At 40.8% G+C, this 16,529-nt stretch overlaps 1 protein-coding gene across 1 annotated transcript in view; it reads right to left on the minus strand.

Annotated features, from left to right (window-relative positions):
• The window catches only part of HELZ2 (helicase with zinc finger 2), a 1,911,095-nt gene that overhangs the window by 647,761 nt on the left and 1,246,805 nt on the right, over positions 1 to 16,529 (minus strand). The window lies entirely within an intron of this gene.

Consider the following 16,529-nt stretch of genomic DNA (forward strand, 5'->3'; position numbering starts at 1 on the left):
GAGGTATCATTCTGGGTGATGGCAGGATGCTACTCTGGGCTAGAGTCATACCTGCCTGGGCTACAAGATTGGAGAGCTCTTCCATGTCTCTTTTCATGTAGTCCAGGGAGGTATGTTTCAGGTTGTTCACACCAACATCACAGAGTCGTATTTGTACTTGTTGTGGAGTGACCTGAATGCATGGGTTATGTGGTGGATCCTGAAACCCGACAGGCAGCTGACAGTAACCTTCTCCTAGTTTAGCCTGGTGAGTGGGACATCAGTGTGCCTGACTATAGAGTCTCCTATGACTAGTGTGTTGGGTACATTGTTTTGTCTTATGGGCTGTGGTTGAGTGGCACACTGAGTCTGTGGGCTATGTGTCATTTGGGTTGTGTTGGTGAGGGGAGGTTGCTTGCGTTTCTGCTTTGGAGGTCTCTGTTGCTTGAGCAAATTATTATTGAGAGCCTCTGCAAATGTTTTTTTATTTCTATGTGTGGATTTTGATGGTGTATGTTTAATGGAACTATGTGATAAGTGTGGTATGGTGCAAGTGTTTACCTTCTCGTGACTGTCAAGTTCAGTCTTGGTTGGAGAGAGCTTTACCTCTAGTTTGGCTAGATAAGTGTATCTCTCACAGGTTGTAGTGTCGGATGGTAGAAGGAGAGGGTTGTCTGTGTACATGAGGCAATTGCTACATTTCCCCAAGATGCCCAGATTCATCAGATAGACAGGAGAGAACACTGTGAGCTGACCCTTGGACATACCTGAATAAAAAACTATTTTCCTCTAGACAAGTGAGGAAAGTGACAGTAGCAATGTCTTCTCCTGATACTAAGGTACATCAGTGTATTGGCTTGTGTATACCCAGCCAGCCAACAGAAAAATGGATTCAACATGACAGCTTTTTCAGTAACAAGACAGTCTGAGTATCTGAAGACATTACTCTGTGTTTAGCATTGTTAAAATACTATGCAGTACACAGTAGTGACAAAAGTAATTATAATATCGCATAAACTTAAGTAAACTGGCATTGATACCATACTGACAGGCAAAAGAACCTGAAAATGTTAGATGAGTGAGGCAGCCGTACATTTTTACAACTGGAACATTTTTGCCCTACAAAAAAATTTCCTCTTCCTTTTCTGAATACCATTACACATTAATTTTTATTCTTGAGAAGCATTTGAACTTTGCCCTTACAGGCTGGATTGCTTGAAAAAATTAAGCATAATCTTACAGGGAAAGGTTATACATGTTATCTGATTCAGTGACAATCCATAGAGCTATTTCTCTGCTTGTTATAGTAGCAACAGCTGCACTGTGAAGTGGCTGTCAGTATGAATCATGTGCAACAAAGCTTTTGTTTGCACACCATGGTAATACTATGTAAATAGATTAAAGTGTGATAATGCATACACTGTTACAACCATTTTAAGTTATGTTTTCCTCTTAGCTGACCCCAGTGCCTCTCCTTGACTTCCAAGTATACATTCTCTCTCTCTCTTTCCTGTCTCACCTAAACTTACTCCTAATTAGAGTTGGGGCTGCTGGAGAGATCAAGGTATCCGTCACACTGCTGTTGTGGGAGTACTTTTAACCTATTACTTCCCCACCCTTGCAGATGCCCACTAAAACCATGAGGGTGGGATGTGCAGTAGTCATCTAAGCTTGAACCACCCCTCACTGGGTGACATCAGTAGGATGCTGCACCACCCTGAAGAGGCACGTCACAATTACTCCCCCAATCTACAGGAGAGAAACCAAATTTTGATATATGCTACAAGCATACTCCTTCCTTCTTCCTCCAAAACTGGCACATCCATCCTTTGGTGTCAACATTTCAGATACCCAAGCTGCTAACCAAACACAGGTGATCTAGAGCATAGTCAGGCCTTTACCTTCAATAACATGTCATTGGCTATACTCTGTTAAGTTTTAATGCATAAGTTTAATGAGTGTCAGACAAAGATTCTCAAGAAAATATCAGAAAAGTACCTTGCAGCTCCTTATATAAAAAATCAAAGGCTGTAGTGTACAAAAGCAGGCCAGTAGGCCAGTACTCATAAAATACACACATGCAGACACACACACACTACAGACACACACTGACACACACACACACACACACACATACACACACACACACGCACACACGCACACACGCACACACACACACCCACACACACACACACATACACATATACACACACAATTGAATCTCAGTTGTCATTTTACCATTCTCTGCAATCATATTAATATATTCACTGACTGTTTTTATTTTGAGTGTAACCTGCTCCCATGTAAAATTAATATTGAATGGTTTATGGTCATTATACTCACTGTCAGATTTGCATGTGTCTTTCCTAAAGCAGGCCTAGACTTTTTCAGGGAGGATAGCCTCCCCATTTAAGAAAAGCTGACGAAATCCTAAAATGGAATTTAATAAGTGCATTTATTTCATTTGCAGTTTTTATTACATTTTATCAGCACTTTAGTATGCAGATGACTGAATAGTTGTGGTTATGTTGTGATGTTTGCCATAGTCACAGATTAAAATGTCTTATTTCTGCCAATAAAACAGTGACACTATTCTGTCTTTTTGCCACAGAGGGAAAATCTCAAAATATGACCCAACCATTCTGGGTTTGATAGCATCCTAAGACCTGCAGGAGTCAGTTATGGAAGGTGGGAGTTACAGGCTGATGCCAGCTCACACATCTCAGGAGGAGAGTTGTGGTCCAGTCCCCAGCTGCAGTAGTCCCTAGATGAGGTTTTGGAATAATGCAGCAGCATAAAATGCATGTCACATGAATTGCCACACCGAGAATTGCACATGCACTCTAATGACATGGTATAAGTGGGTGGACATGTGCTTGCATAACATAATTGTGTGCCCCATGTCAACAGTATACCTGCCAGTGTTACAAACTGTTAAAAAACACAGCTCATCCACCATTCTGCTCTATTCTTCTGTGTTGACCAATGAATGATGGTAGAGCACTTACTAATCTCCATAATGGAAAAGGGGGATGTAGAGATATAGGGATTCGGTGGATGGCATTGTGATGCCCGTGCACTGGCCCAGCAATCAAGGAGCCTCAATCCTCACCACTAACACTAGTGAGGGGTGTCCATATAGGGAAAGGATAATAGATACACACACAGTAAAGTATAATTTCCCTTAAGAGCACACAGAGATTACAGTAAGTCTGGGGCAGGTTTCTCCCTTTCTCTCCAGGTCCGCAATAAGACTCCCAGCTGGCACAGCTATAGGGTCCAGATCTCAGCCTAGTGGGCAAGCTAAAACCTCCAGCACCCTCTCTGTCTAACCAGTGCTTCATGTCCCTGCTGAGGTAGCTGAAACACACACACTTTGAGATGAGTTATATACAACCACACAGACACTCTTGGGGAAGGCTGGCAAGGGTTCTCCAGCTGTGCTCCTTTTCTGCCCAGTCTAAAAGGTAGTACCAGCTGCCACCACCCACTAATATCAGTTACTCAAAGGCCCTTCTGAAAGGGTGTCCAATTATTAATGTGCAATATTATTATCCAAATGATAAGTGTGACTTAACAGTCAAGGATTATTAGAGTGACTTGGTACAGTATCACTATGTACATGCAATGTACTCAAGAGCTTAAATTAACTCTATATAAAACAGCCACAGCTGAAAGGTTTAAAAATATTTAATAACAAATAATAAAAACACAAGACAATACTTCTTATTACACAGTGCTAGTCAAGAGTTCAAAGATCACAGAGAAATACTACCGTAGAAAAGATCTGACATCAAAGAAAAACAAACTAGTCTAATCTTCCTAATTCCTAGCTATTTCTAAGAGAAAACACAGTTCTAAATAGCTTACATATAGAGCAAAGCAGTGCTGGTGATGTTGGATGTTCTCAAGACAAAATGCTCTGAGCACTCTGATTCTCTCTCTTTAAATTGATAACACAGATCTGCTTCACATGACATCATTCTTCACACCTTCTGGTGTTCCCAGGCTAACAGAAGCCACATTTACATTCTTTACACCTGGTCAGAAACCAGAGCAATAAAGGACATTTATACATACAAATTCTAGCCATTAACTCTGGTATTAAAACAATAGGCAGGATGCCGCACTCTAGACTTACTGGCTCCGAATTTTGACATCAAAAATAGTCATAAAATGCTTGACTTAGCTTTCTTACAGCAGAGTGCACTGTTGTTACATTTTTGCAGTTCAATATCCAATGCAGTCTTTTCATATTTCAGAGAACAAGCCTGTGGTTTACATTAATATTTACAAATGACAGAATTATTTACAAAATTCTATCTGGCTAGGCTAGCAGCCTTCACCTATCTTTACAACCCCCCCCCCGGAGAACTCAACCTAGTTTTTCAAGTGATCCTTGAGAAACTTTGCTTGAGAAGGTGAGGTCTATCTGAGTATACCTTACCCCATTCCCTGTCTTGAGAGCCCATCTGGATTGGCATTGCTAAACCCACTGCGGTACTGCACTGACATATCATATGCTTGCCGCCCTAGGCTCCATCTTAGCAGCTTGGCATTTTGCTGGCTGGCTCTGTTCTTCCTTGTCAGGTCTGTGAGGGGAGCAGCTATGGTACTATAATTGGGGACAAATTTTCTGTAGTACCCTGCTGTCCCTAAGAATGTCCTCACCTGCTTTTTGGTAATAGGTGCAGGCCATGCCTGGATGGCTTCTACTTTGGCAGGTTCTGGCCTGATCTTTCCACTCCCCACTCTATGTCTCAGGTAGGAGACCTCTGCCATACCCACCTGACATTTGCTCATCTTAATGGTCAACCCTGCCCTCTGTTGTCTGCCCAGCACCTCTCTGACATGTTGAAGGTGTAGTGGAAGGAATGATCTACCAGCAAGGATATGATCTACCAGCCTCTAGAAAGTTGCTGGGGCATTTTTCATCCCAAATGGCATCTTTGTGAACTCATAAGAGCCAAAAGGAGTCACAAAGGCTGCTTTCTCTTTAGCACTTGGAGTCAAGGGCACCTGCCAGTAACCCTTGGTAAGATCAATGGTTGTAAGATACTTAGCCCCACCCAGCTGATCTAGGGCCTCATCTGTTCTAAGCATAGGGGAAGCATCTGACTCTGTGTGACTATTTAATTTCCTGTAGTCCACATAGAACCTGGTGCTGCCATCCTTCTTTGGCACCAGCACCACTGGGGAGGCCCAGGGACTGTTGGATTCTTGAATCACCCCTAGCTCCAATATTTCCTGTATCTCCTCTCTCAGAATCTGTTTGACTCTCTCAGGCATCATATAGGGGGCCTGCCTAATAGGCCTTTGGGGTCCTGTATCCACCTGGTGCTGTACCAGGTGGGTGCACCCTTGTTTCCCAGTGAACATGTCCCCAAACTCCTGTAACACTGCTCAGATTTCTTGAACTTGGGTAAGAGATAGCTGCTGGGACATTGTTACACCTTCCACTGAGGTGTCAGTCCAAGCCTCAGAGGAGACCAGTCACCAGATCACCCTCAGACTCCTCCTGCAATCCACTGCAAATGCTCAGCACAAGGGCCTCCCTATCATAGTAAGGTTTCATCATGTTAACATGGTACAGTTTGTGCCCCTGCCTCCTGCTTAGCAGTTCCACCATGTAGTTAACATCACTTACCTTTATTACCACCTTGTAGGGTCCCTCCCAAGCTGCTTGCAGCTTGTTGTGTCTGACAGGAATGAGAACCATTACCTGCTGCCCCACAGCATAATCTCTAGCTCAAGCACGAAACCCATGCTCCCAATCCTACATCTGTCAAAAATATCAGATCCAAAAAGAACTTTAACCCTGAGCTATTCGAAAAAGAACTAAGAGCGTGCAATTGGTCTCCCTTAAAATACCTCCCTTTAGAAGAAGCCATCAAGTACTTTAACTCTAACTTTCTTGCAATTCTCAACCAACATGCTCCAACCAGATTAATTAGAGTTAAAACCAAGTCTGCCCCATGGCTTTCAAAAGCAACCAAACAGAAAATATACCTTAGAAATAAACACTGGGCCAAATGGAGAATGTCTAAAAACCCTGTTGACCAACAAACCTTTAGACAGCTAAGAAATGACACTAAGAAAGCTATACTCTCTGATAAAATAAATTACTACCTACAATTCCAACAAGCTAATCAAAACAACCCTCAAAAATTCTGGACTAGCATTAACCAACTACTCCACCCAGGTCAATCCACCACACCTAACCCTCAAGATACTGACCATACTAATCCCATGAATACAGCCAATACATTCAATACCTTCTTTACTAATACTATCCAAACACTGGCTAGTCAGCTATCACCTAATAGCTTCACTCTACCTACCTATAACTCTACCGCACCCCCTCCTTTTCATTTACAACCTGTCTCAACTACATACATTCTAACCCTCATACAAAAACTAAAACCATGCTCTCCCTCAGCAGATCAACTACCTGCCGATTTTCTACAGCTATCAGCCAAAGCTATAGCTTATCCTATTTCCATTCTGATCAATACGACTATTACCGAAGGTCACATACCTAGCCTATGGAAAGTTTCTCATATTATCCCCTCCACAAAGGCGGACACTCAAATGAGCTCTCCAACTACTGCCCTATTGCCCTTCTCTCACCCCTAGCAAAGATCATGGAGAAATGTATCCATAGGCAATTACTTGACCACTTAACCCAAAATAACTTACTTTCCAGCTGTCAACATGGTTTCAGACCTTCACACAGCACTACCACTGCCCTCCTTTCCTTTACAGATTGCATAAACAAAAACCGTAACCTTAATAACCTTTCTTCAGCACTATTCACTGACCTGTCCAAAGCATTTGACATGGTCAATCATCAGATTCTCCTCAACATACTAGAATCACTATCATTTGACGCACCTTCTATAAAATGGTTCCAGTCCTACCTAGATAAAAGACAACAGGCAGTAATTTGGCATAAGACTCTTTCTACCCTCCAACCAGTTACCCTTGGTGTCCCTCAAGGGTCCATACTAGGACCTCTCCTCTTCTCAATATTTATTAATGACCTTCATCTAGCCATCCCCAAAGCCACATGCATACAGTATGCTGATGACTCGACGCTTATATGCTCAGCCAAATCCACATCTGAACTTCTCTCTCTTACCCAGAAAGCATTTAACACAGTTGAAATGGCACCATTATATCACCCGACACAACTACTAAACTATTGGGAATCACCATTGATAACAATTTGAACTTTGACATCCATATCAACAATACAATAAAAACTGTCAATAAAATACTTGGCTCTCTCTATAGAATTAAATCTTACCTTTCTCCCACAGCAAGAACAACCATAGCACATACTCATCTAATCTCAACCCTTCTCTATGCCTCACCTATTTTTACTAACCTTTCTAAAAATAACCTCAGCAAACTGGAAACTTCTTATAATAACATTGCTAGATTTGCAACAGGTAACCCTTACAGAACCCACCACTGCATAAATATAAAGCAGCTTGGATGGCTTGAACTACAAAACATGATTAAATTCCATCAACTAACCATTGCCCATAAAACTCTTTATAACCTTTCCTGTACTACTAGTCTATCTACCCTCATCACTCCATACATAAATCTGAAATCACTGCGTTCCTCACACAAAAATCTTCTATATACTTCTAAACCTAACAACAAAGCTGGTGAATCTCTCTTCTCTAATGCTGTTGGAAAAACCTGGAATCTTCTCCCCAGTGACCTTTCCTCTCTTCCCTCTCTATCACTCTTCAAAAATAGACTAAAACCCTACCTTAGAACACACTGGTTGTGGCCCTGTACTAAACCTGACTAGGTTTATATCCACCTGATTAAACTTAGCTCTGCCTATCCCTCACTACTCATAAACTAATACATATTATTTTACCTATAAATACACATTTCCTCCCAAACTTCACTGTGCCGAGTCTCCCTATACTTTTCCTACTGAAGAATATATTTGTTTCTTCCTTTTATATTTGTATATAATTAACCTGTCTCCTCTCTTGACCTTAGCCTGTCAATTTATCTATTTTTTACAACTGCATATTGTATAGTATAATCATTCTTGCACTACAAGTTTTTTTTATCCTCAGAATACTATGTTTTAACCTGTAATATTTTTTTTCATAATTAATGCTGCTATTTAGTCATCTTTTTCTTTTATTTTTTGTGTTGATGTATCTGAAATCTGCTTGTTTAATATGAATATTTTTATTTAGTCTTATTTTGTATATTGATTACTAAGTTTTTCATTTATCTGTATTGGAGCTTATCTCCCCGGGCCTCTACTGAAAATGGGCATGTATCCAGTTAGACTAGCCTGTTCAACAAATGTAAAATAAAATAAATAAATAAATAAATAAAGTTCAAGCATTCCTGTCATACCACACCTTTTTCTGTTGTTGGGCTTCTGCCAGGTTCTCCTAGGCCAAGCCCATGAGTTCCCGAGCCTTGTCCTGAGGTTTAGTACATATGCCACAAGAGACTCCTTGAGAGATTCACATTCACCTTCCCACTCATCTCGAATTAAATCTAGAGGTCCCCTCACCCTATGCCCATACAACAACTCAAAGGGTGAAAACCCTGTGGATTCCTGGGGAATCTTTCTGTAAGAAAACAACAGATGGGGCAAATATTTACCCCACTCTATCTTAAACTGGTCTGCAAATGCCCATAGCATGGACTTGATCACAGAGGTTAACCTTTCAATCAGACCATTAGTCTGGGGATGGTAGGGGTGGTCTTCAGGTGCTTCACCCCACAGTACTTTCACAGACAAGCCAGCAGGTCTGACATGAAATTGGCACCTCTGTCAGTAAGTATTTCTTTTGGGATCCTACCCTGCTGAAAATCTCTACCAAAGCATTTGCCATCTTTTCTGCCTCAATGGAGGACAGTGCCACTGCCTCAGGGTATCATGTAGCATTATCCACTACTACTAGGATGTCCTTTTTCCCTGTGGAACTTGGGGTACTGATAGACCCCACAATATCCATAGCTACTCTTTGAAATAGCTCCTCAATCACAGGCAAAGGCTTCAAAGGAGCTTTTACCTTGTCTTTGGCCTTGCCTACCTTTTGGCACTGCTCACAGGTCCTGCAGTACCCTGTTACAACTCTGGAAATTGCAGGCCAATAGAAGTTCTGCATAATATGTCTCTTGGTATGTTTTATGCCCATATGACCTGCAAAGGGGATATCATGGGCTATGGCTAGAAGCACCAGATGGTAGACTCTAGGCACTACCAACTGCTGTACCCTCTCAGCTTCTAGCCCTCCTTGAGGGGTCCACTCTCTGTACAGTAACCCTTTGTCCCAGTATGCAGATTCCCCCTTCCCTTGAGAATCAGGTGCCTCCCTAGCTACTTGCCTTTGGCCTTGCAATGTAGGATCTGAGAGATGAGCCTGTCTGAACTCTCTCTTTGTAACCCTTCCCAGTTCCCCTTCCACAGAAGTCTGGCATCCTCTGACAATGGTGCCTCACTGTCAGCCTGGGTACTACTACTCACCTCTACTTTTGCAGTCACTCTGTCCAAGTGAACATCAGTACCCAAAAGCAGCTGTGGCTCACCTTCAGTCTCACTGCTACAGAGTAGCCCCCTCCCTGAAGTAACCACCTCACCATCCTGGCTGCAAGTATGCAGTCTGTCTGGGTCTTCCCCAGGCTACCAGACCCACATGCTTGTCTCCTAGCCTGACTGCGTGTAACTGCATAAGCACATGGTACTGCCTCATCCAAATCCTTCCCTATCAGGACATCTGCAGGATGGTAGTTTGGTATCCCTGTTGTCTCAAGACAACCTACTATTGGCACTTTGTCTTTCCTACTTACTGGCACTCTCACCTTTTGTTCCCACTTTGCCTCTGTGGACATCTGTATGCCACATGGCCCCACTGGTTGCATTCAAAACATTTAACCCTAGGTTCTGGGTGTGTACCTGGACTAGTGGCTTCCCCTGCTCCTGGCAGATTCTGTTGGGGCAGTCTGTGCTGCCCACCATGGGTTCCGTTAGACCCATGAGCAGTACTGGGAGCCCCTTTCCTGTGCAAGGATGCCCTGCTTGCTAGGACTAGGACTCCCTTCTTCCCCAGCTCATCTGTAGTAGCACACTGTCTGTCAGCTAACCAGATCCTCATGTCTTCAGGCAAAGTGCTAAGGGCTTGTTCCCTCACCAAAATGTCTGCTAGCCCTTCAAAAGTGGTGACCTGACTTCCACTCACCCACCTATGAAAACAAGTATTCAGTTCAGTAAGATATTCACAGACACACTTTCATCTTTCTTGCATCTATGCTCACAAAACTTTTTTCTATATGTTTCAGGTGTTAGCTTAAACAATTCTAACAAATGATTTTTAACAGCAGTATAATCAAAATATTCACAATCAACAAGTTTAGACAACACAGTTGCAGCTTTACCATGAAGTAAGAGGGTCAGGAACCAAAGTCAGAGCCTTTGGTCAACATCATACTGTTTACAAACCCCCTAAAACATGAAAGAAACTATAAAAATTATCCCTATCTTTAAACTGCGGAAGAAATTTACTGACCTTTTGTGCTTCTGGGGTCCAGTTATTCCCTTCCCCATTACCTCCATGACTCTGTCAAAGGGTCAGCATCACCCTCTCTTGCTGCTTCTGCCTCTCCTTTTCATCAGCTTCCAGGCATAGCAGTTTCTCATTTTCCTCAGCCTGTAGATGTCTAAGTCTCTCAGCTGCTTCTATTTCCAAATGCCTGGCCTCCAGATCAAGTCTCTTTAGCTCCAGATGGATTTTTAAGTCCTCTGCAGAAAGGTTGAGCAGTCCATTCTCTGAGGGTGGTACATCTCCACTGCCAGTCTGTTCATCCTCCTGGTTGCTGTTTTCTGATGCAGCTGTGACCAAAGCTGCAATCATGTCTGCCTTAGTCAGGTTTCCATTAACTAGTCCCCTAGCCTGGCACATCTCAGTCAGCTGGCTCCTTGTCAGATTTCCGTACTCCTCTGCTGACATGCTGCCTGCTCTCCCTGATTAAATAAGCTAGCAAAGGAAATAAAACAATTGTGATCTGAACTCTGAGTATTCACTGCATGGCTGATTTAGAGTACAAAACACCTTCAGTGATCACTGTACACAAACTACAAGAATTCACTCTACCCACACCACTACAAGCCAGTTAGTATTTGCCAACCAATTAATATGTGGTGTGGATATCCCACCACTGCCAAACAAATAATATGTGATGCCCATGCACTGGACCAGCAATCAAGGTGCCTCAGTTCTCACCACTAACACCAGTGAGGGGTGTCCATATAGGGAAAGGTTAATAAATACACACACAGTAAAGTATAATTTCCCTTAAGAGCACACAGAGATTACAGTCAGTCTGTGGCTGGTTGTTCCCTTTCTCTCCAGATCTCCAATAAGCCTTCCCACTGGCACAGCTATAGGGTCCAGATCTCAGCCTAGTAGGCAAGCTAAAACCTCCAGCACCCTCTCTGTCCAACCAGTGCTTTGTGCCCCTGCCCAAGTAGCTAACGCACACATTTTGAGATAAGACTTATATACAACCACACAGGCACTCCTGGGGAAGGCTGGCACAGGTTCTCCATTGTGCCCCTTTTCTACCCAGTCTAAAAGGTAATACCAGCTGCCACAACTCACTAATATCAGCTATTCAAAGGCCCTTCTGAAAGGGTGTCCAATTATTACTGTGCAATATTATTATTCAAATGGTAAGTGTGACTAAACAGTCAAGGCTTATTAGAGTGACTTGGTACAGTATCACTATATACATGCAATGTACTCTAGAGCTTAAATTAACTCTACATAAAACAGCCACATTTAAAAGGTTTAAAAATATTTAAAAATAAATAATAAAAACAAAAGACAGAACTTCTTACTACACAGTGCTAGTCAAGAGTTCAGAGATCACAGAGAAATACTTAAAGTAATACCGTAGAAAAGTTCTGACATCACAGAAAAACAAACTATTCTAATCGTCTTAATTCCTAGCTATTTCTAAGAGAAAACACAGTCCTATAAAACTTACATATAGAGCAACACAGTGCTGGTGATGTTGGATGTTCTTAAGACAAAATGCTCTAAGCTCTCTGATTCTCTCTCTTTAAATTGATAACACAGAGCTGCTTCACATGACTTCATTCTTCACACTTCTCTGGTATTCCCAGGCTAACAGAAACAACATTTACATTCTTTACACCTGGTCAGAAACCAGAGCAATAAAGGACATTTATACATGCAAATTCTAGCCATTAACTCTGGTCTTAAAACAACAGTCAGGATGACTCCCTCTAGATATATCAGCTCTGAATTTTGACATCGAAGACAGTCATAAAATGCTTGACTTAGCTTTCTTACAGCAGAGTGCACTGTTGTTAAATTTTTGCAGTTCAATATACAATGCAGTCTTTTCACATGTAAGAGAACAAGCCTGTGACTTACATTGATATTTACAAATGACAGAATTATTTACAAAATTAAATCTGGCTCGGCTGGCAGCCTTCACCTTTTCTTCACAGGCATTATATGGAGCAAATGGTCATTTATATTGTGCAAAGGGAAACTGATGCTTGGCAGACATGGTGGAAAAAAGACATAGAAAAATAAGTAAAAGTAATTGATGTCATGTTCCGAAACTAGTTTCACATTAGTCATGATATAAGTATTTAACATTTGCATGCAGGTGATTTTTCTTACAATCATAATACTTCCTATGTGAATCTGGTTGTATTATCTGCATGTACAATAAAGTATTCATTTAATAGGTAATTTTTTGTAGTGTCCCTGTGGTTTAGGACAGCATGGCTGAACAGGCAGCACCCTGCTATAGCCACTTTAGTGCTGAGTTCATAGCTGCCAGCCACAGGAAATTAGAAGATTTCACCTTTACAAATAGCAAAAAAGGCTCCAAAACATGTAAAAGCCTATACTAGACACATTGTATAACAAATAAAAAACAAAGAACAGCAAGGCTACCATGCCCATATAAAAAGTATAAAATGTATATTTAATAAATCCTGAATAAGCGCTTTTATGTTATGCAACGCTTCTTCCGATCCAGAGTAAAAACATATACAAGCAGTTTCAAATTTAAATAAAACAAAAAACAATTTCACATTTGTCACTGAAGTAGTGCTTGTACAGTACAGAAGAGGCAGCTTCAACCCACTTATATTGTTGTCTCCAATCAAATTCACATGCTATCACAGTGCACAGTTACTTTTGTGTGCCACATTCCCCATACCTCCTCCTGCAATCAGAGTACGAGCTGCTGACCATCCCTGACCCTAGAATTGTCAGGAGCTTCTGACAAGCCCTGACCCCATCAGCCTCTAAGCATGAGGCTCCCAGGTCAGTTCTCCACACTGGGCATAACTAGGTAAACACTTGCCACTTGAAGCCTGGTCATGAACGAAAAACATATGCCAGCAAACTTTCCACATGTTAATGAGACACTATAAATAAATGACTGGTCAAGATATGGTGTAACCAGAAACTTAGAAAAAATACAGATATAAGGTTACAAAGTTCAGGTTAGGTTCCTAACTTAAAACGTTTAAAAATGTATATATTTCCAGTACAGTTCCTATTAAAAATGGATATATTTCCAATGCATTTCCAGCACAAAATAAAAACACTCCCAATAGAGAATCAAGTCAGTGTAACACTTGGCGTACCTTTCAACCTCTCTGTGCAATAATTCTAGACAAATGTCAAAAGTAATGGGGGATGGGGGAGACAAAGGGCCAGACTCAGGGGCAAATTTTAAATATTGCTCTTATAAACATAGAAAGTTACTAGAATAACTTATTTTACATTAACATGCATTTTTCTGAAGGCTATGAAATCTGAAACACAAATGTCTGTCATTAGTGACTTCAGTCCTCAGTGATTTACCTGAAAGCTATAATTTTTTGGAGAAACAGATCAAATATATAAGCAAAAATCAGGACAGACTCCAGAACTCTGGACATCTGAGAGGAATGATACTCTGTAACCAAAAAAGATGCATACACTGACACAGTGAAAGCCTGTAGATTAATATCAATAAAGCTCATTAATCGTGACAATTAATATTATTAACACTCTAGTTCCAGTAAGGTGTTTTAGTGATTTTAGTCATCATGGCATTCATTGTATCTGTGTTTGTATCATTCTGACATTTCTAGCAATAATTTCTTAAAATATGCATCATGGATACAAGTAGAAACAATAATTTCTCAGTGCTAAATTATGGCTTGGACTGCAATTAACACAGCAATAATGGGTAAATGTGTGTGGACAGTAAAATGCAAAGTATTATGCTGTGATACAATTACACAATAAAGAGTCATTAACATTCAACAATAAGCACAGCGGTGGTGGTGCTGCGGTAGCATTGTCGCCTCACAGTAAAACGCTGTCCGGTTCGATTCTCAGCTAGAGCGTCTTCTGCGTGGAGGCATGCGTGAATGGGTGTACCTTCGTTGAAGGTTGTGCATCAGAGCTGGCAACTCGGCATGTAAAAATCTACTGCCAATCATTAGTGGTCCGGAGTTCTGCTGTGGCGACCCCTAACCTGGAAAAGCTGAAACACACAACAACAACATTCAACAATAAGCACGGTAATTCAGTAGCTCAATCAGCATGAACTTGTAAATTGAGCCTATTCCAGTAGAAAGATGTCTGGCCATTGTGTTGTTGAACATCCAAACTTTCAATTGGGATATGCTTGATCATTATATGAGGAATAGAGCAAAATATAAGAAAAAGTAATTTCTGCAAAACTCTACTGTTGACAGGTATGCTTTCTGGCTATATGATTGACTGTTCTGCAGGTAACCATACTTCTCAATTGTTCAGAGTATAGCAAAACATCCCTAATTGTCCTCACAAAATTTTTGACTTTCTTGTAAATCACTGAGGATTTCTGATAGTCATTAATGTTAGATATTTTATTTAACATTTGTTAACCAGGAAAGTCTGACTTGGAACAAAGCCAATTTTCAGCAGAGGCCCAGGGAGAAAGGCTCTAGATGTATGTCTTTGTAATGTGGGAGGAAACCCACACAAAGAGGGCATGCAGACTCCACACAGAAGGAACCCCAGCCAAGAATAGAAACCAGAGAGCTTCTTGCTGGGAGGCAACAACACTACCACTGCGCCACTGCACCATCCAGAGATTTATTCTTCCTATTGTTCAGGGAATGCACACTGATGCCAAAACCTGTTGTTCTATTAATTTTTAAATGACTTACAGTAATATTTAAAATATACCTCTGATTCTGTCCTTTATCCCTTCCATAATTTTTTTCTTTGTCCAGAATTCTTAAGTAAAGGAGCCTAGACAAAAGCCTGCAGTATTACAAAAGGCAGAGAGACAGAGAGAGAGAGAGAGAGAGAGAGACCACTACTATAGAGGTACTCTCTTCTCCATAAGCTCTATTGCACTACTGCATTGATATGCAAATATGCAAATGCAGGACATCAGTATGGAGAAGAGGATGTGCAAGATCACTAAGGTACTGCCACACAATGCAATTACCTAACAAGGTAAGCAATTTCTTTCTTAAACCATATAATTTCAGCAATAATCCACTCTTGTATGTGGGTATCACAGGATTTACCTACAGCTGGCTTTACTTAATCACACCAACCATGGGTAAGTCCTGTTATACCTGCATTCATTCATGGACTCTTGTTAAAATCAACTGGAGTGTATTCCATTCTGAATATCTGCTGCACATTGTTTATATGGGAGTACAGTGGGACAGCCAATTGTCAAAATGAACTAAAACAGGTTCTTTGCTCAAGTATTCATATCAAAACATGTCATGTGTAACGAGGAGCAAAGATGAAATAGTTGAATAGGTGTGTTGGTTTGAAAATAGAAATTGCTAAAATATGAGATTATATTGTACAAATGAATATATTTTCATGACTCACAGTTTTAATAGGCTTTACTAAACATGTCCATAACTTAACTGTATTATCAATCTGGAACTGATAGGAGTGACATTGTTTACATCTGCACTGGAAGGTGATAAAAAAATGCAAAATCTTCTTGTGGGCACATAGTGTTCCTTTATCTTTTTATTTTAGACTGGCACCAAACACAAAACATGACATTGGTTATTGTGAATTAATAAAATGACAATTTAAAGTGGCTATATTCACCTATAATTTTTCACTGATATTGTCTATCCCTTATTCCAATTATTTGTTATTAAGTGCTCCCACTGCAAAATAATTTGTTCTTAGCAGCAGAGATGTATTATGCAGAAAAGTCATTTTGTTACTTTTTCAGCAGCAGTCTCTACAGAACAAGCTGCACATGTAAAAATAATTCTGCTGCTCCTTTAGCACAGCTCAAAGTCACTCGAACTGCTTGTGAAGGTAAATTTAAAAAAGAAAAAAGGGATAGTGCTTCAAAAGTGAATATTTTAAAATGTTTGCAAAAGTTGTTTACTTGCCATAACAATGGATTATTTTTATTCTGGTCCTTCTGATATGGCTGATGGGTATCAAGCCCCTCGTTGAATCTGATCTGGCTGTGTT

This window comes from Protopterus annectens, chromosome 12.part0 (genome assembly GCF_019279795.1).
Source record: "Protopterus annectens isolate FY-2018-M chromosome 12.part0, PAN1.0, whole genome shotgun sequence".
NCBI lineage: Eukaryota > Metazoa > Chordata > Ceratodontiformes > Protopteridae > Protopterus > Protopterus annectens.